This window comes from Pollachius pollachius (assembly GCF_949987615.1).
Source record: "Pollachius pollachius genome assembly, chromosome: 8".
NCBI classification, from domain to species: domain Eukaryota; kingdom Metazoa; phylum Chordata; class Actinopteri; order Gadiformes; family Gadidae; genus Pollachius; species Pollachius pollachius.
In genome coordinates, this window is record NC_136941.1 from 22,392,845 (window position 1) to 22,414,785 (window position 21,941).

At 43.8% G+C, this 21,941-nt stretch overlaps 1 protein-coding gene across 1 annotated transcript in view; it reads right to left on the minus strand.

Moving 5' to 3' along the window:
* Nucleotides 1–10,164, minus strand: part of cdk18 (cyclin dependent kinase 18) — a 36,486-nt gene extending 26,322 nt beyond the window's left edge. The window contains exon 1 of the mRNA XM_079740831.1: nt 9,847–10,164. The gene's annotated coding sequence lies outside the window, so the exon portion shown is untranslated. The remainder of the gene's footprint in view (nt 1–9,846) is intronic.
* Between the last annotated feature and the right edge of the window lie 11,777 nt (nt 10,165–21,941).

Here is a 21,941-nt window from a genome sequence, read left to right on the forward strand (position 1 = left end):
GAGGCTGATCACTGCCTTTGGACCCCTGTGTGCACCGTGCCATTATATAACAGGCAGCCCAGGCTTCTCTGTCTATCTGTCTCTCTCTCTGCCTCTTCTCTCTCGCGCGCACACGCACGTGCGAGCTCTCCACTGCGGGGAACAGAAGGGAACACAGGTTATATATTATACCGACTTTTTACCTGTTATATATATATGTATGTGAAAAGGACCTCATCTTGTTCCAACACTTTTGCTTTCATAAATGTATTTCTGTTAACTGTACATTCACCGTACAATTTTTTTTAAAGTATCCTCTTCCGCATCCAGACAGCCATTAGGTTCAAAACAGATAGAAAAGTCATATTCATTGTAAAACATAGAGGCTTGAATACAAAGAAAGGTAGCATACTCATGGAAAAATCCTTCCACCTTCAGTCGAATACATTAACATTCTTAAGAAAAGGAAACTCAAATGAAACTTGATTGAAACTTGAACAGAATAGTGTGTGTCTTTGCTTTTGTTTCAATAACTAAACAGGTGAGTACTGAGTGTGCATGTCAGAGGATGGCTTTCCTGAAGCCGCCACTGTCAATCCTAAACATATCATCAATATGACTCAATACCCCATCAGGATATCACCCCCGTGCCTCTGAACAACCTGCTGTCGGTGAGATGGCTCTGCTGGGAGCAGGCACCTCTAAACTCCCCCCCCCCCTCAGTGATCTGCCCCCTCAGGGTGACTGAGGGGGCAGATCACTTATTACCCGGCTGCTCACTAGATCAATTAATAATCACACACAATCTATACTAGAAATAACAACCCAAAAATATTTCAATGATTAAAAAATGATTTGATTACTTCTGCTTAAAGAATAGCCTACTCGTGTTATGTTAGATGCGGTCAAGATTAAGATAAATTTAATCAGTTAAAATTCAAATATCCTTCCGTGGTTCTTTAACCATATTGCTTTTGCGTTGTCAAGGCAACATCTGTTGGAGATACAACGGGTAGAGGTTTTCTGTTAGTCAAAAATAATGCACACCCTTTCAGTGTTACTGACAAATCAGAATCAAGTATTAAACAAGACTGTATACATTTCACCCACCTTGCTACACACACAAGGTAGTGTCCTTGTTATTTTTCTTTATTATTACGCTCATTTGTTATTTTACTAAGAATAATGGGGTGATTATTTTATAAGCAGGGAGTTTTAAATCTCTCTCTGAGTACGTTGTTTCCCCTTTATAGCCGACATGGAATGCACAACCTGAGTTTGATAAAGGTGCATGGCACAAGCTCCTTAAAGCAGTCTGCATGCGTGCATCCATTTGCCTCGGCGCTTGTGTTGTGAATGGCGATCCGTTCCATTGGTCTTGTTTACAGACAACAGAGTCCTCTGTTTGGAGAAGGGTGCGTTGTGGGGCCCTTTGTGGCCCCCCTAGACAATCAAGAGTGCTCTTTTCTGGCACGCCGCAGTCTGTCATCTCTTTCTCTAGGTCTTCGTTTCTAGGTCTAGGAGTTGGCTTAAGTCAACTGATGAGCAGACTACTTCCACACAGTAGTAGTGCACACACGTACACCTTAATAACCTCACTGCACTGAGTATAAAAACTCACGTAAACCTAAAGAGCAGAGTATGAACTAATTTGAGCTGCCACCACCCTCCCTGGACATGTTAAAACGAGCACCCACGCCTCTCTCCACCGGCTTTTCTTGAGATCTCTATCTCTCTCCTTCTCCTGCTATCTCTCTCCTTCGCCCTCTCCCACGCCTCTAGAGTGGACATACATCTTAAATCAATGATAGAGGACGTTCTTTGTTTTCTTCTCTGAGACATAAGTTACTTTGCTTTTATTTATTTGGCTTTGAGCATGGGCTGAATGTGTTTTTGTGTTAAATAAAAGTCTGTATTTTGGTACAGCAAGTCGAAAAATAATTACAATTTGCTAATTAGTAGCTAACTTAAAAAGTATGTTACATCCTTAAAGGAGAATCGTTTGATCATTCACTGCAATAATAATATTTGAAGACCACAAAATCCTCAAATGAATTAATTGAAAAACAAGCATTAGAACTACTATGCATTGAACTATTATGCCTCAACACGGTCGTCTTATCCTGCTGGCCATCCTCTAGTTCAACAAGCCCTGGAAAAACTGGATATTTCATGGATTGTCGATCTCGTAATGCACCAGAATCTTTTGATCTGTATGATTTGAAGCTCACATGGAAGGCACCTTTCTTCTGAGCAACACTCTCATTTGAATACGTGCTTGCATAGGATGCATTAAAAACGATTGGACACGGTAATGGTTTCAGAAACTATGGCTCCCTTTTAAGGGGACACATTGACACTATTTTTTACAATATTTTGCGGATTTGAAGGGGATCTTGCACATTGTTCACAAATGAGTATTGTGTACAGAACAGACTGAACAGAACATTCGACCTCTGGAAATGTAAAAGCATTAGCCTCATTTGATTTGGTACATTTTTCAGCAAGGGGACAAATGCTACATCTACTGTAAATGAACTTCCTGAAATCACAGGGTTTTAAATAGTCTACAAGATCTACTGAAACTGCCGCTTTTGTTGTCCGCTATTATTGGATAACACATTGACAATGTAAATAATTACCCTTCTGTCCTTGCTGCTCATTGAGAAGTGGGTCAGCTACAATAAAACACATGAGCTGAGCGTGTCTTATGGTTCAGCGGGCCTATGAGCTATGACACATATTCATGTGCGCTGCCTGACACAACTCATGATGCGTACATGTGCTGTATCTGTGTCTCAGCCACAGTGTTTTTGTTTCCTTCCTCTACGCCTTTTGTCTCTTTCTTCTCTCATTTGTTAGTTCATTATGTTCACTGACCTGAGATCATTTTGACGAAGGTCTAGGAGCGAAACATTACGACTAATTAAGGTGATCATTATCAAAGGTGTAGTAAAGGTGATCATTATCAAAGGATTGTTTTGTTTTTTAGGTTATAACTGAACATTGACATTTTTAAGATCGGTCTATTACAATAAATACACACCTTTTAATGAAAAGCCAACCCCATCACAAGCCATAAGTGTAATCCTGGTTGCGTTTGGTATGGCTGAAGTTAACCATGTGGATAAATGGTCAGCTGTAAAAGATTGTGTTTTACTTAAAACACTAAGTATGTACATAAATGCGTAGGCCTTTCTATTCAGATTTCGGTGCTCAGCTGGAAGGACCCTGAGAAGGTTTCTTTATGCAAGGTAAAACCTGAACGAATGCGTGCAGAACGCAGCTTTAGAACGCACAATAGAGAGGGAAGCACAGCTTCAGAATACCTGCCCACATCAAGGCTTGGGGTGAGACATAAATAAATTGGACTGCTCTTTCTTTCTTTCTTCAGAACTTTGTGTCTTCTCCCGTCATGCTATTTACTTTCCTGTGGTGAAAGAGCAGATTAGTGTGTGCCCGTGCACATGAAGGGAGAAAAAGAAAAAAGAGCACAAATGTTTGTGTGTCTACAACGTCCATGCATCTGTGAGTGTGTTGTCGTGTGGGTTTGAGTGTGTGTGTGTGTTGGTACAGGGTTGATGTGCACTCAAGCCAAACCTTTCCCTGCAGTTACATTACTGTCTGCCCCAGCACACACACACACACACACACACACACACACACACACACACACACACACACACACACACACACACACAAGCTGCTCATGGTAGTGTGTCCTTTGCTTGCAGTGCCTCTAAGAGATGAAAGGGGGCGCTAGGGATGGATTCAGGGGAAACATAATAATAATAGGGTTATTTAATAATGGTTAAGTAACAATGACCAACCTCTCTGTGGACATCCCATGCATCACAGAGAATCTGGCCCTGCTCATCTCTTATAATTACATTTCCCAAGGTCCTGATTTGATCCGGACATTAATATTGGTGGTCAGCTGTTTGAAAGACTGAAACATAACCTAATCATTCAACACACCCTGAATTATAACCTTTTTATTATTATTATTTTGAATAATTTTATTTTGCCAGAATGATCTTCTCCACATATTACTGTATGACTTAAAGAGGTAAATAGTAAATAGTGTTGGTATTGCAAAGGTAGGTTAAAATAAGATGCATCTTATATCGCAAAACCACACTTTTTCATGATGAACATTTAAGAGGTCACCTTCAAATGTCACAGCGCTATAGGGACACAATAACACTGCTCAAATGATCACTAGTGGAGTGTACTGTTGAGACACCTCAGATTAAGGCTGGTGAACGTTACCGTCAACAATGCAGACGGTAACAATACATCCTCTGTCTTCCTGCCTCTCTCTGTTTATCCCCAGCCCCTTGGCTGTCCCCTGCCCCTCCTGCCCCATGCATGATGTGTGTGTGGACAGTGGACCTACTGTAAAACACTGGGGCTACACAAGCACAACAAACACCTCATGTTGCTGGGTCAACAGCAGACTAGTCCATTGTTGACATGCTCCCTGAGCGCGCCGCCGCAAGCAAAGGGCTGATGTCAGAAGTCAGAAGAAAAAAGGAAAATAAAAAAACATGTCACAGGCAAAGCCTTGCTGGCTACTACTGGCTGAAATTGGATCCAATGAGTCTCTCATTGGCTCAAGGTGATATCACTTGATGGGTGGCATCGCCTGCTACCAATTTGACCAAATTAGAAACAGTTATTGCACCGACTGCCCTCATGGTTTGATAATACATTTTATTGTAGTTTGATAAAGTGGTAAATCTTTGGAGAGAAAGTTAACATTTTACTTTTTATAGTATTTTTGATAGATTTTCCTGTCAAAAGCCCAAATCAGTTGCTAATTATCTAGCAAAAAACACACAGCCTTCCCTTTCCTTATAACAAATTGTATTGTTGCATTTAACACACTATTGGACAATCCTTATCAACATGTATTGCAACATTCAGCTTCACCTCAGAAAACAACAAGCATTCAGTGCTTATTTTATGCAAGAATATTTCTGCAATTCCTTTAAAAGGATGTTTTATATCACATACCCACCACTGGTGAGTATGTGCACCACAAGTTATGTTGGGTGTGTGCACCGCAAGTCATGGTTGGTGTGTGTATCATAGGTTATGGTGGGTGTGTGTACCTCAGGTTTTGGTGGGTGTGTGTACCACAGATTATGTTTGGTGTGTGTACCACAGGTTATGGTGGGTATGTGTACCACAGATTATGTTGGGTGTGTGTACCACAGGTTATGGTGGGTGTGTGTACCACAGGTTTTGGTTGGTGTGTGTACCACAGGTTATGGTGGGTGTGTGTACTACAGGTTATGCTTGGTGTGTGTATCACAGGTTATTATGGTGGGTGTGTACCACAGTTTATGGTGGGTGTGTGTTTGTGTTTTATTTTAATATTATTTTAATAGTTGCATGCAATCAAGTTCTTTCCATTTAAATGTCCCTCTCTGATGTTTTTTACTAACACACTGTCCTCCTTGCACTTATACTAGTGTATTTAATGGGCCACTGGCACTATTTGCTCAGCCAGCACATTCATCTATATTTTACCGTTTGCATATGAGGTGGTCCGCGTAAAGCTCTTGGTAATTATTTTGTGGTCCACCTGGGGACAAAGGTTGGGAACCCCAACTCCTCCTCCTCCACTAATGCCTAACTCTCATTCTCAAAGATATCCACTTTGTTCTCTTTGGCAACACCTTTGGCGAGAAGCAGTAATGTTCCCCAGCGATACATAGGGTTTCGCCAACGACACTTGTCTATAGTGAATTGACAGACATTTATTGACATGAAAATCTTTGAGGTCGCTTTATCAAAGCTGCACATCTGGATGGTGAAAAAATGCCTTGACCAAAAATCAAAGGATCCCTCCATTGCCCCAATCGCCGTGTTTGATCACTTGGTAGTACAACTGTACAAAAATGTTTAACGTTAAACCCTGAGACAAATATACCTAATTTTGTCTGCAGTAATTTTCAAACAACAGGCTCGGACTCAGCAATCAGGTGTAAGCACACCGTGCCACCTGCTTTATAAAATACATTTCAAAATCGGACACAGCTCTCCTAACCTTTCTGTCTGCCGGGGTGACCTACGTCTGTGCTGAATGTGTTTCACCGTCTTGACGTCAGTGCTGCATGTTCCACTTAGGACTGCTTCCCCCCCTCCCTGGAGGAGATAGCGGTGACTCACAGCCCCCCCACCATCCTCAACATACGATCACACACCCAACCATCGGGGCCCTCTTCTGCTCTTTGACGCCGGGGGAGGGCGGTATCACGGGCAAACAAAAGATGGAAATGATCTAAAGCTGCTCAGCTCCTACGCTCCCCCTGAGAGCTTGGGGTTGGGGGGGGGAGGGGGTGACCTGCCAGGCCGGCCACTGCCAACCACCTCACGACCAGATCAGCTGCGTCACGCTACAGGCCTCGGAGAGAGAGCCAGATGTAACAGCCGTTGCATGAGGCCACTGTGGTGGTTTGGTGTTGGAGAGGAATGGATTCATTCGGAGAGCACACAGACTGCCGGAGAGTCATACCAGTATTTGAGACTATTTGTAAAATGTCGTTATGCATAGCTGTTACTGTAACTAGGGCGGCAGTAGCTCAGGAGGTAAAACGGGTTGACTGGTAACCGGAAGTTTGCTAGTTTAATCCCCGGCTCCTCCTAGCTGAGTGCCGAGGTCTCCCTGAGCAAGACGCCTCACCTTGACTGCTCCTGACGAGCTGGCTGACGGCAGGCGTGGTTGACCCTGCGGTGTGTGAATGTGTGAATGAATGGTTGTAAGTCGCTTTTGATAAAAGTGTGTCAGTGAACGTGTTTGTAAAAGAGAAATGGGTGCATGGGCTCTATCTTGGATGGAATGAAGTCACCTCGGATGAAAACGGATGGAGCCACTCATTCTAAATCACAGAGGGGAAGTGTCTAATACAAGGGGCACCATTAGTCTACGAGCATCAGTCAATGCTTAACATTGGATTTAATCCTTTTAGATGGTAGAAAATAGGTTTGTTTGGGTTGCAGATTTGAACAGAGCATTGAACTGTCATTTCTAATATTCCACGTTGTTTTATGGGCTTTCAGTGAACTTGTGTTTCAGAGAACAGAGTGCTTAGATGTTGGGCTACTTCTGTGATCACAGCCCCATTACCAATATGTCATAAATAATCCTCCAGTCGTGGCAGACGCGTCTTTGATCTGCTGGGTGGTGTAGGCCTGCTTGTCCTCATGTTCCCCAGATTTAGTCTGGACGGAGAGTCCAGACCGTGAGGCCAAATCACACATGGGGGCAAAGAAAACATTGACTCTACTGTGCTAGCTTAATATTTATTAACTAAAGTATTAATCATTTGTTTTAATTTATTACTTGTTCAATGTTTGAATGAGAGCCACGTGAGCCAAACACAACTACATGTGCTGTTGAGGGACAACATTGTTTTTCTTCTTCTGAATGAGCTATCTTCAATGTGCTCTAAAAACCTACAATCTGTGTTTGGATAGATTTACAGACATCTTTTCAAACCACCAATTTGTGGATTTTCCAATTGTCATGGGTACTGCTGCTTGTTTCAGGAATCAATGAGAGGAACCACTATAAAATATTCAATAAGTTGATGACGAAGAAGATCAAATGTACTTTCAAGTACAAATGTCAATATCTATAAGGACCCAGGTCCCTAATTAGTCACTGTTTCCTCATGCAAAACATCACATGACCATCTATGTGCTAGGTACTAGGACCTGATTCTCAAATAAGCAATGTTGACCCCACAGATTGTCAATCACAGAGGCAATTAAGGAGCAATACAGCCTGGAAATAAAGTTCAAGCCAACCAAGAGCAATATGGTCTCTTGTTGCAAGCAAAAGAGCAAGCCTTCACAGATGAAATAACAAGAAGCGCTAAGTGGTTTCGTTTACAGCAGGATGACTTTTACCAGACTCCCAAGATGGGCTTGTATCTGGCCACGGGCAACACTGTCGCTGAATGAAGCCCATTCAGAACTACTGCCTGGTTGAAAAAACACACACCAGGGAGACACAAGCCCTTATGAGATCTTCATGGCTACGGTCACTCTCACACACACTCAAATATAGTTGCCGACATATCACACCAAAACAAACACACCAAATCATCCATACCGAAATATATCGGTGAGAAGAAGCAAAAATAAATGGTGGTTTGCATTTAAAAAATGCTGCAGGAGTCATGATTATAATCCACATGAATCTCCAGTCAGAACGAAAGCCTATGACAGAGTCTAGACTGGAGTTACTCCTATGTTCAATTCCAAGTTAAGAGTGCAAACACCACACGAAATAGAACAGACAGTTAACAGCTTAAACAATCCCGCAGAGTAGGGTTAAGTATTTATACATGTCCATTTAAAGAAAGGTGAGATGACTATAGCTATGTCAGGAGTTGATGAGACAACATACACCACCATCACAGGTCAGTGAGTTCTCACTCACATTACTCACTGGTTACTGACATTCAAGCTGCTCTTAAACAAGTGTCATGGTGTAAATTATGCACACAAGCAACACTTTCATGGCCCCCCTCCAATCACAATCACAGAAGCAAAAACATACATAGATACACCCATATCGTTACTTATTTCTCAGATTGATGATCGATTGATATGCTAGAACCAAGTATGTGAGCCTTAATCCTGTTTGACAAATCCCTATCCCCTGCAGAAGAGATACCTCTGGTTGCTGAATGTGTCTCTGCTCCTGAGAGCAGCTTAATGATGGTACACAGGGTGTCCGTCAGGACCCGGGGATCACAAGGGAGCCCATTCAAAACACGAACCCCTTGCTGGCGTTTGTTTTAAGGTGGTGCTTCTGTCATGTGACTTGAGATGTGAACTAGTGCTGTACTGTATTATCACGAACTCGCTCCAGGAAAGAAGCTGATTTATGCGCTGTCAATGGTAGGCGAAAAGGCCCATAATAATCCATAATAGCGCCGTTGTTTTATGTTGTTATTATCACTAATGGCTAATGAGTGTCACAAGGATAATGAAGCTAACTACATATTTAATATGTATATGAAAATATATATATTTAATCCAAATGATAATGAATAGGACTGTATGAGTGAACCAAGAACAAACACTAAATAGATGAAGATGTGCGTAGACACATACATACATACATACATACATACATACATACATACATACATACATACACACACACACACACACACACACACAGATAGAGCACATCTATGTTATGGAAATGAGCCCGGCCGCCAAAAAAAAATCTATGATGAGCAGTTCTCAGACATGCCTAATGGCCCACAACACACACAAATGCACGCACGCACAAGCACATGCCCATATACACACCCTCTGCTCGTGTAAACAGTGTGTGTGTGTGTGCTGTTGCTCAGACTACTGGGCTTAAAAGTGCCCTTGTTACCTTAGCACTCATCCACACGGTCAGTGCACACCTGAGCACTGATGGCTGGGGCACACATTGAGGCAGCAGCGAGACCCACAGAGAGACTGAGAGAGAGAGACACATGCAGGGCATGCTGCAGTTTGCTTTAGCTTCTCGACAGTTTACGAAAACATATAGTGACAAAAAAACTGAAACGAATGTAACGCATGTTTATCTGAGCCATCAGACCAACCATTGATCTATCTCCTTCACCGGACCCTCATCTCCACCTCCGTATATCGCTATGGCTTAACAGATCTGGGTGACACCTGAAAGGTTTCTACACCTCTCCCACCTGCCACTGCTCCTCAAACCCACCAACCCTCAAGGCAAGATGAGGTCATAATCATGCAACGGCCAACATAGATGGGACAAGTTTGTAGAGGAGTGGGGAGAGGGAGGGGAGGGAGGGGGGGTCATTGCTTACTTACAGGAGTGACGAGATCATCCACAGGCTTCTCCTCACCCTTCTCTCTCTCTCTTTACGTTCCCGTCTCTATCTTTAAGCCACTCGGTTGAGCCTGCCTCCCACGATGCCGGCTAAATCCACAGCCTCCGCTCGCTGCAACGGGCAGGCGAAGGGGGATGGCGAGGACCACGAGGAAGAGAAGGACCACGAAGAAGCAGAGGAGCACCTCTGGAAGCTCAGGAGATGGGGGAGACAGAGCGAGCGAAGGTTACCCCTCTCGTGCTATCTCACAGAGAGGTCTGTGCTCTCCTCAGACAGCAGTGCCCTGGCCAGATGCAAGATGAGGAACTGAATGAAGATCTGGCAGACAGGAGTGCGGGAGGCAGAGAAAGAGAGAGGGGGGCGGGGGCATATGAATAAACGCACACACATGTGCACGCGCTTGCACGCTAGCATGCAGTGAGGAGAGAAGGAGGCGAGGAGAGCGAGCTGTGCGCAGGGCTTAAATTGTTGGCCGTAGTCCCCTCCCCTTCCCCGGCTTCAACCCGCCCTCATCGTTATGGCAACGGCCAATCCAGGCTCTACGAAGCCCTGGCTCCCCTTGTGGCCTGTCGTGTTGACATAATTCTCACAAACCGGGCAGGAGCCGTGGGAGCCCCTGACTATATATGTGCTATACGTGAGCGTGTGCTTATCAACGGTGCACTTAGCGCTGTGTGTTTAACATCCAAATGCAGCAGCGGTGTGTTTAGTACATTTACATTCAGGGGATTTAGCGGACGTTTCTTTTCAAAGTAACCTACAACCATTAATTCACACACATTCACACACCGAAGGCGGAGTCAACCACACAGAGCGACTCACGGACACCTCGACACTAAGGATGGAATTGAAAACTTCCGGTTACCAGCCAACCAGCTCTACCTGCTGAGCTACTGCCGCCCAGTAGTCAGTCCGCTAGTGGTCCTTAACTCTTCCTAACGGAGTGCCTACCTGGGAGCAGGCGGGAGTCTGTGTGTCAGCTCGCTGTGGGCCTGAGGGTGAGGGGCTCGGGGAGCCAACAGGTCCGCAGGGGGCCTCATTTCTGGGAAGCCCCGTCTGATGGTTCTCTCGTCTCTCCCCCTCATGACTCCTTTCGTCTCTCCCGCTCATGACTCCTCTCGTCTCTCCCCCTCATGACTCCTCTCGTCTCTCCCCCTCATGACGGTCTCTCTCTTCTGTCCCCGTCATGACGGTCTCTCTCTTCTCTCCCCGTCATGACGGTCTCTCTCGTCTCTCCCCCTCATGACGGTCTCTCTCTTCTGTCCCCGTCATGACGGTCTCTCTCTTCTCTCCCCGTCATGACGGTCTCTCTCTTCTCTCCCCGTCATGACAGTCTCTCCCTTCTCTCCCCCTCATGACACTCTCTCTCTTCTCTCCCCCAATGACGGTCTCTCTCTTCTCTGCCCCTCATGACGGTCTCTCTCTTCTCTCCCCGTCATGACAGTCTCTCTCTTCTCTCCCCCTATGACGGTCTCTCTCTTCTCTCCCCCAATGACGGTCTCTCTCTTCTCACCCCGTCATGACGGTCTCTCTCTTCTCTCCCCCTCATGACAGTCTTTCTCTTCTCTCCCCCAATGACGGTCTCTCTCTTCTCTCCCCGTCATGACGGTCTCTCTCTTCTCTCCCCCTCATGACAGTCTCTCTCTTCTCTCCCCCAATGACGGTCTTTCTCTTCTCTCCCCCTCATGACAGTCTCTCTCTTCTCTCCCCCTCATGACAGTCTCTCTCTTCTCTCCCCCTATGATGGTCTCTCTCTTCTCTACCAGTCATGACGGTCTCTTTCTTCTCTCCCCCTCATGACAGTCTCTCTCTTCTCTCCCCCAATGACGGTCTCTCTCTTCTCTCCCCCTCATGACGGTCTCTCTCTTCTCTCCCCCAATGACGGCCTTTCTCTTCTCTCCCCCTCATGACAGTCTCTCTCTTCTCTCCCAGTCATGACGGTCTCTCTCTTCTCTCCCCCTCATGAATGTCTCTTTCTTCTCTCCCCCTCATGACTTGCCTTGAGTCCCCTAATGTCATGAAAAACCTGTGCACTCCCAGAGCAGCCCCTCGGGGTGTCTCCGGAGCAGCCCCTCGGGGTGTCTCCGGAGCAGCCCCTCGGGGTGTCTCCGGAGCAGCCCCTCGGGGTGTCTCCGGAGCAGCCCCTCGGGGTGTCTCCGGAGCAGCCCCTCGGGGTGTCTCCAGAGCAGCCCCTCCAGCATCAACATAAATTGACTGTTTTAATTGTAGTTCTCTCCGTCTCTCTCAGTATGACATTCACTCTTTCAGCTGCTCTCTCCCTGAATCTGATGGGGAGAACCACAGACGGGTACTGGGGAGGACCAGGAGGCCCTCAGCCCCGCACAGGGCTAGGGAGCGACACCCTCAGGGCCCCCACAGGGCTGGGGAGGGATAGCGCAGACGGGCAGGTGGAAGGCAGTTGGAAAGGTGATTGACAAGAGTGGGGGAGCTGGTAGCACACTAAGTAGGGTAAGCGGCCTCTGGCCGAGCATCTGAAGAATCTAAAGATCTAAAGAAGAACCTGATGGGTTACATGAAGACTGCTTGGGAGTGAAGGACTCCCCAAAGAGTATAGGAGCTAATAAGGCTAGCCGAAGCTAACCCCTCTCCCTGGGTCTGCTAACGTCTGCGGCCCTATGTTGCCCCCACCCCAGGCCCGATCCAAGGGGTGATTCCCCCCAAGGGAGGAGAACCAGGTCCGGGCAGAGCCTTCCTTACCTTTTCATCCCCACCCCCCTTGTCCCTTTTTGCCATGGTTTAAATAAAGATGCCCTGAATGGGTTTAAACCACAGCCGTTTCAGCGTTTACTGACTGTAAACACAAGCGCACACACAGGTGCACGCACACAGCACTAAAGGTGTGCGTGGTAAAGTCAACACCCATCCCACTGATTGCATCACAAATCATTGCATATGAGTCTGCCTTATGTGAACAAGGTAGATGGTGGCTAAGCGTGGGTTCAGTTAGCGATACAACCGCTGCGACCTGAGAACTTTGCCCTACACACACACATACAGACATACACTATCAAGCTGATCAATACATATGAACCTCAAGAAATATACACATTTGTTTGACTTGAGAGAAGTTAATGAGCAGATCTGGATACTCCAGGTATGGATTTAGTTTACAATACAACACTTTGGTCGTCCATAGTAATTGACCCACACACCCACACGTACGTACACACACATGTACGTACACAGACGTACACACACACACACACACACACACACACACACACACACACACACACACACACACACGTACGCACTCCCTGACACAGCATACACACACGTACGTAAACACACACGTACACGCACACGTACTTACACACACACACACAAACACAAACACACACACACACACACACACACAAACACACACACACACACACACAAACACACACACACACACACACACACACACACACACACGAAAATAAGAAAATAAGCTGATCAATACATAAGAACCTCAAGACAATCCACATTTGTTTGACCTGAGAGAAACTAATGAGCCGTTTTGAATTCTCCAGGTATGGATTTAGTTTCCAAAACAACACTTCGATCCTAGCTGTTAATCTGTTTTTTGTGCTACATGGTTACACTGCAGCAGACACTGCCTACGATGCATTAGAAAGCCTTGAGAGAAGGGCCCCACATCTCCACCTCAGCGTAATCAGCTCTCGTCTAATGAGTAGGAGGTTGCGTGCCGTCTTATTAGATCAACAGTGTTTATCAGTCTGATGGTAGCCGCTTCATAGAGAGGCCAGCTGAAGAAAGGCAAGGCAGTTGCCTATGATTGACAGGCTGTGGTTTTAATTTTGCACTACATTCTAACTGTAAAATACTGTGTTCAATAAAGAGACCTGGGATATACCAGGTTTGGCATTCCTTTCTTGATTGTCGTTTTTCTTTTCTCTTCTTAAACATTAACACATAGGCTCAGTGTTGGCCTATTAGATAAGACTATCATTGGCACGGGGTACATGGTGACATGACCATTCAACATGAATATAACAGGAATATAAATGCTCTTTCCTGGTGTAGAGGAATAAATAAAGACCTGCTTTTAATTCCTACATATGATTGAATTAACATTGAATTAATAATTGATAATTAGTATTGTTGCACTGCAAATCATTTCATTTTATAAAACAGCTTATATCTTAATTCCCACAAATGCATTTTTTTTAAGTAAATGTTATCGATTTTTTGCTCAACATAACAACAGATATGACCAAGGCTTAGTTATATTCAAGCACACACACTAACACACACACACACACACGCGCACACGCACACGCATGCACACACACACACACACACACACACACACACACACACACTTAATGATACAAATTTTCAGATATGTCAAACCTAAACATATTTGCTTGTAGTTTGCAGTGCTTCTCACTCTCTCACTCTCTAACTTGTTCTATTGAGCTCAGAACAACAGGCATAGTGGAGGCCAGCTGCCTGGGCCAAGAACATTCTTCCAAGTGATTAGAACGTCCTTGACCTTCTGCTTACCATTATAACAAACAAAAACAAGCAATTAGACATGTTTATACAAGTACGACACCACACACACAAATGCACGTAAACATGTGTATGCATACAGTAAATACCCGTTCTCTCTATCGCACTTAAAAACTGTAGGCACAGGGACAACTAAAATGACTCGATATGAGTGACACAAACGATTAGAATTTCAGCCAGCACCACAGCTAATGAAGAAAGCTTCTTGGGCATAACTGGTACACACAGTTATGCACCTTCCATCATCGTCATTCCATCGGCCTTTGATAAATTTCAATAAAAAATAATTGGTGCCGTTTTCTGAATTATAAAGTAAATCAATCATGGGTGAGTTTAATACTAAAAGATATTCATCATTTATTCATCACTGCTGGTTCCCACATCAATCGTTTTATTAGAAATACAGACATCATTAATGACACAACGAGGTGGACAAAACTGGAGATATCTGATTGAGAATTATTCATAATTTAGAGAGTAAGGATATCTATTCATCGCACTGAGGCAGACGATGAATGAGGGTGAGTTGGTGTTATCCAGTGCCTTTCAGTGGTACACTCATCTTGAGTGGACTGAGCGGAAAGAAAAAGGTCAAAATGCTGTTGTACTGTAACATAATATGCAAACAACAAAACAATAGTACATCCTAATGAGGACTATTGAATTGACCAACTAAATACTTTTCTGTCTCCATTATGACATTGGGCAAAAGATCAGGTCCAAACATAGCTTTAATAGAGCCTGACTGGACCGGAGAGCAGAGTTGACACCCTGATGATCAATAAACCTGGTGGGTAGTGCTCAGGGGCAGATCATTTAATAACCGTTACCAGGCAACAATACACACCTCTAATTGAGTCAAATTAAAGGGTTTCTGCTATAATAGTACTCTCTTGGGAGATGCCCCCACAATGACAATAATAATGTTCTCCATACCTATTCCAAAACAGTAGATTTTACCAGCGCACGAAAACCGGCAGTTTTTGCGAGCATTCTTGAAATTCTTAAGTGTGTGCATGCGTGCGTGTGCCTACGTGCGTGCGTGCGTGTGTGTGTGCGTGTATGTGGGTGCATGCTTGCGTGTGTGCGTGCGTCCGTGTGTGCGTACGTGTTGGTGCGTGCGTGCGAGCGTGTGTGCGTGCTATTTGTAACCGATAGACGTCGAACAATACGGCAAATGTAGATAACTATGCCATACGTGTGAGGAAAGAACAGGAGATCAATAGATTGGCTCTCAGGGAGCCGGCGCCGTGAAGTATGTAAGACAAACTTCACATGGCACGTTATTGTTTGTTTGCGTCATTATTGCATTTCCTGTCTTTTCCTGCATTTTTTGCTGCTCCAATACCAGAGCAGGATTACCTTTGCCCCCCAATAACTTTGTGTAAAAATTAGGTCAGTTAATTGTCTGTGAAACAACAGATGCATTCTAATGGCTCACTGGTTACTACTACTAAATATTTTAACCGGCTATTTGAATCAGCAAAACTATCCTACGATGCATCATTACATCTTGATTATTTGCAAAGATGTTGTTTGAATCTAAATTGTATTGGAGTAAACTATTTAGTCTCCCTGTAAAAACCCTTTAAATGAGATTAGGAATGAGTAGGCAATTTCCAACACAGCTCATGATTTGTAATAGGCATCAATGATCCAGAAGAACTTTGAACTTCCTTGGGATTTAAGTATTTTCTTGTTTTTGATGGAACACAAGTATTGTACTGTTCTTTCTCTCTCCCCATGTTTCCTTTTGGAGAACATCAGTGTTATTATTAACACACCATGTCACACACAATTGTCACTTAATATACACATAGAATAAGTATTTTTGGCTCAGTTAAGGGCTGAAGCACTTGATCCATCACAAATCCACAATACAATGTCGAAACACTGAAACATCAATATTTTCAATCGTATATATCAATGAATATCACAATTAATACTTGCAATATATATACTTTACAAAACATATTAGGTGCGAAAAAGATAATGGCATCAGGAAGGCATCAGGTAGAGACACGTGGAGGCAGGCAGAGACGTAGAGAGGTAACAGGCAGCGAGAAACACAGGTGGGGTGAGCCGGGCAGAAAGCTAGAGACAGGAGACAGGGTGAGGCCGGTGCTTATGGTGGTTGTCTCTCTCCCACTCCCTCTCTCTAATTACAGTTGAAGTATTGTATAGAGCTTCTTGACATCTCTTGCAATACAGATCATTACTGCTGCCAAATATCACACTTTCAGAGAAAACCAATCGAGTGTACACACATACACACACATGCGCGCACGCACGCACACACACACACACACACACACACATACTAGTGATGCATTGAAAAGCTTATTCTGATTGGCTGGATAAAGTGCCAAATTCTAAAGATATTTTTATTTGTATGATTAATGTGTTAAGTCTTTCGGTCGATATATAGGTGGGATATCTAATGATAAATGGTGGATCTATAAGGGTTTCAAATATCCAACATAAAACATCCTAGATATATTTTATAATGCAGACAACTTGCAAATTGTATTATAATGAGGGTAACTGTTTATGCTCAATCAAAAGTTTACAACAACTACACATTCACTATGCAGACATATTATCCGGCAAACACATTCTATTTTCTTTTCTTTTGCATAGATGCTCCCTTTCACATAAATCCCCTTCTACTTGAACCACTCCGACTGGAGCAGCAGCACTCCTGTCAGACCCAATAACTGAGTAACGAGCCTTGTGGTTTTCATGCCGCCAGCTGAAACGGGAAACATCCCATTAATTATGCTGGTTGACACTAATTAGCTACTTTACGACATGAGGCATAAAAATGGACCAAACATTGGCCTCTCACGTGGCGGACCACTGTGAACAGGAGCTGTCTGGGGATATTATGGGATGGCGTGAAGTGGGCGCGTCAGCTCTGCACAGCGAGCATCTACTAAAATCCACTAAATTCCACTAAAAATAATTGTATTCTTGTGTACTAGTACAATAAGATGTAATAAAAGTAATTCTGATTCTAATTAGAACCAGTCATGGTGATCGTTTAATTTTTAGCCAACACTTTTAAATCTCTCTCCGTAAACAGTAGCCTACGAAGTCGAATGGCACAAATGAACCGACCAATTAACCGATCACCCATTAAGACATATCTGTGAGAGAATCGGATAAAGAAAGTTAAGTTAAACAATTTCAGAGGTAGGAGTACCTACTCAGTGCGATAGTCCTAGAATACAATTCAGGCTTTCAGAATTTTTCAGCAATTCACCTTACTATGGTGCCCAAGGCCGGACTTCCCAAGTGGCCGGGTTTTGTCATCAAGAAGATGATTCCCTTTTAATGAGGAACGCCTGTTTCAGACCCTGCTGAGGGACTTCACCTACCACCTTTGAATGGTATCCATTCTCCTTAAACATGTCCGTCTGTAAGGTGCCCTTGCTTCCAGCAGAGGGCAGCATATCCTTAGAGATCATAACATCAAGCCAAAGTAGCAGAAGTTCAGGCATGGCCAGGGGACAAAAACAGAGGACAGAGGACAGAGGACAAAAACTTCAGTGTCAGAGGTCACCAACCTCATGGTCAGAGGACACCAACATCATACTTGTATGCATACTTGTAGTTCACCTGTACAATCTTATACTTATAATAAACTTTATGTTTATCATTTATTGTCTGAGTATATTCAAAAGAGCAGGCAAAGTTAGCATTTCACTGCTAGTTGTACAACAAATAAATACAAATGTGAAACTTGAACTCACGTACGTCCTTTTATTTCCTATTATATCTTGCCTGCAGGATGTGATCTCCAAGACATATTTGCACTGACATCAATTTATTACCGATAAATTATAACAGACAGGAAACATTTATATGTAAATTCCCAAAATAGTTACAACGATGTTGGTCATGTACCACAAAGACCAACTCATAAACAAACATCACTAGATAGATCCTCATTATATGAAGTTGGGGAAGATGGAGATGGTCTCATGAGACCATCCCGATAGTCCAGTTTGAGTTTCCCCAGGAATTTCAGTCTGGCATTGTCTGCGCAGCAATTTATTTCCACATATGAGCATGGCCTTGCGTTGTCCAAAAAACTCTAAACTAAAATAAATCAGCCAATCAGAATTAATAACTAAGTGACCGTCTTGCTGTCAGTTAATTCAATTCAGTTAATCTTGTATCAGCCTGCTGAGACTATCGTGAGACCACGATAGTCTCAGCAGGATAGGACGGGTCGAGCAGAGACGGCTGGTGGCCTCATCTGCCCCGCGGGGGGCTAATTGATGAGCCTTGTATGACATGATATGGCAGCCGTTAAAATGATACATAATAGTGAGGACGTGATGATAAGAGAGAGTTTAGAGGTAGGCCTGTACTTCTGCAAGTAGAAGTTAATTATTTATAGCTCTTACAAATGGTAACTGAGGATGATTTAATTGACGGGTCTGTGAACTCAGACCACAATTAGCGGGACGAACTATCATCCCTTTTAAAAAGAAGGCAGGATATCATTCTTTGTTCATTGGCATGTCAGGCTGATTCATATGGTCTTAAAAGTACAGAGGAGGAGTGTAAGAGATCCACATGAATAAAAGATAGCGGCACTAGAGTGCTTAGCCCCCCTCGGCAACGCCGCTAGAAACTCTCAAAAGGTAGGGCTCACTCTGAGGAAAGAAAGAGAAAGAATTGGGGAGAGATTAACTTATGAGAACCAAATCGACAGAGGGATCTCTGGCTGGACGGCCGGGATGGCAGCTGGTCGTTCTAGTACATGGGAAATATACGAGACCAGATGATAGATAAGACCGAATAAGGCTCATTGATTCCCAATGAGGTGTGAGTGTTTGGCAGCAGAAAGCAGAATAGGAAGTGCTGTATTAATTAATCAAATATAATCACTCAATCACCAAAACAATAATTAAAGGGAATTGTCGCTTGGTAATCATGTGCTTGTTATTGTATCTAATAAATAGTTGCTTTGCGGATATACTCACTTGGGTGTTGTAGTTTTAGGAAAATGTCAGTTGTACTTTTTGCAACAGCAACAATTTAAACACTAGCCAGAAACGTCAACACTGCACCTTGAAATCCAAGCAACTGTACTGTTTAAACTGTCTGATGGCTTTAATGCAACTAAAACTGAAGATTGACTTGGTTGATTTAGTGTATTCTTTTTTTTAACAATAACACATTCCATTAGGAATGGTATTAGTGTGTTTGTCAGTGTATCATTCCTCTTGGCAAGAATGATACACTGTAGGTATCATTATACTATGCCAGTGTGCTAATGTAACATCATTTTAAGGGAAGAAGATTTAAAGCAGCCTTTAGAAGGGATTAGCAGAAGCTATTGTGACTGGAGAGTCAGGGATACATACACATTCCCAAGAATTACTACTGCTCGACTGCTCTAAATGCTCCAATAGGCTTAAAGATCATATTTTCCCCTTCAAATAGTCAGTGAATAACGTGAATCTTGCAATGACGAGCAGAAACAAATATCATTTTGTAATGGCGTATTTATGGCACTGGGTGGTGCTCAAGTGACAGTTGTAGGTTGAAACTGAGGAGAAGGTTTCTACTTTTACAACATGGTGGATTCTGGCCTGTTTCCATGTCTGCAGACATTCCTCCCAGTCATTCAGGTGAAAAATATCACATCCAACAGTATCCCTGCAATATTTGAACGCATGCAAATGAAAGGCACTGCCAAGCTAATTACTTAAACCAAATCCCTTCTGCCATCCAACCCCTCTTTCCTAGTGAAGATACTGGAGGAGGTGTTGGTCCCTCCATTTCTCACACATTCCGGAGACTCCCAAAATACAAAATTAAATCTATTTTGGTCAGGCTGGATGAGCAGAGTGTATACAATGGGATAAAAGGAGCAGTATAGTAATTAATTGGGCGTAATGTCCTATAAAAGCGTTGAAACAAAAGACTTGACGTTTCGGCTACCGGACCAAACCGGTCTCAGAAGGCGGCTTAGATACGGTGCTCATAAGAAACTCCCCAACTAACGAGAAGTCAAACTAAGCAATTGAACTTCACAGTAGTAGTACGATGCCATAGTTTGGATGATAATAGCCAACCTTCACTAAACCAAGTTTGACAGTTGGGACTCCATGGAGGTGCACTATTTAATAACATCCATGTTAGGCATAAAAACGAGGGTACCCTCTCCCATCCACACACTCAATTGGTATTCCTGACACCTCTGAAATGACACAGCCGACGAGGCTGGCAGCAGGGCTAATAGTGATGGACAGTGGGCTGATTTGTTCCCACAGGGGAGAACACTTGGGATTGGCTAAGATAAATAACTATCCAACTTTTGGGATGGCTTCATTAGGGGGGCATGTCTCGTCTAGTAAATGTTACCCGTGCTGTAAGAGATGAACAAATAATCAATGAGTGAACGAATGTGGTAAAAAAAGAGGGCAAAACTGAACATAGGCCGAAACTGTTGGAGCAAGCATTTCCAATATCGTGTTGAATTCAGCGTTAATTGTGCAGGAGAGAGAAAGAAATAGAAAAAGACAAGAGCGAGAGAGTAAGAGGATCAACAGGGGGAAACTAAGGCCCACAATAGGAGCAGTAGGGAATCACAGATCCAAATGTCATCAACCATTGTAACCAATCGTACAGCAGAAATCACCCAGAGACAACTTAACTGTGCTGACCTTGTGTAACCAAATGGGATTTGCTTTTGTCCTTGATATATATCTGTGGTGATATCTGCGGTGATATCTGTGGTTTATTTTTATTTGACTGTGGAAACTTTTATTTTTAAAACTTGTTTGTTCCAAGGATTTAGACGCAGACGTTCATGGGATGAGAATTGCGATGCCAATTGATGTTACTCCACACCAACCAATGCTAATGTAAGAAACAATTCAAGCAGACCAATGCTCAGAATATCATTTGTCCGCTCATAATCTTACAATGGATGTTCTCTGATTGAGGATTATTTTATCTGTAAGGGTTTCAGAGACCGAAGGAGACGACACACTCTGTATTTCGGTCATGAGTCACGGCTCGGAACGTCTGCAGAATCCCATTCCTCTGCTGGCGCCCTTTGGCCCCAGCCCGCTCCCTCTGTCATGGAAGTGGAGATGTAGCGCTCGTCCAAGTGGCTCCCAAGGGCCACTCAGAGGGAGAGCCGACACACTGAAGAGCCCGGGAATGGTCTCTCAAGCATCTAGGTGTGTGTGTGTGGGGGGGGTCAGATGGGTTTGTCTGTTGCAGACTAAACACTGCAGGTATCGGCTCCTGATGGTGACTCACCCCATCATCTCAACAAGATCACCATTCATATTTATTATCGACTGTTTCTACACGGAGCCTTGCCATTAGGAATTACACCGAAGAGGTTCAGGAGTGCAGAGAGAAAGAGTGCTAAATAAGCACCCAACACACCCAACGGCCAAAGTGGCTTCTTGCTCATAACATACGTGATTTGTGATCAATATTTCATTGCGTCTCTCCCTCCAGCTGCCTTCCAGCCATCTCCTCCAGCACCAAATGGAG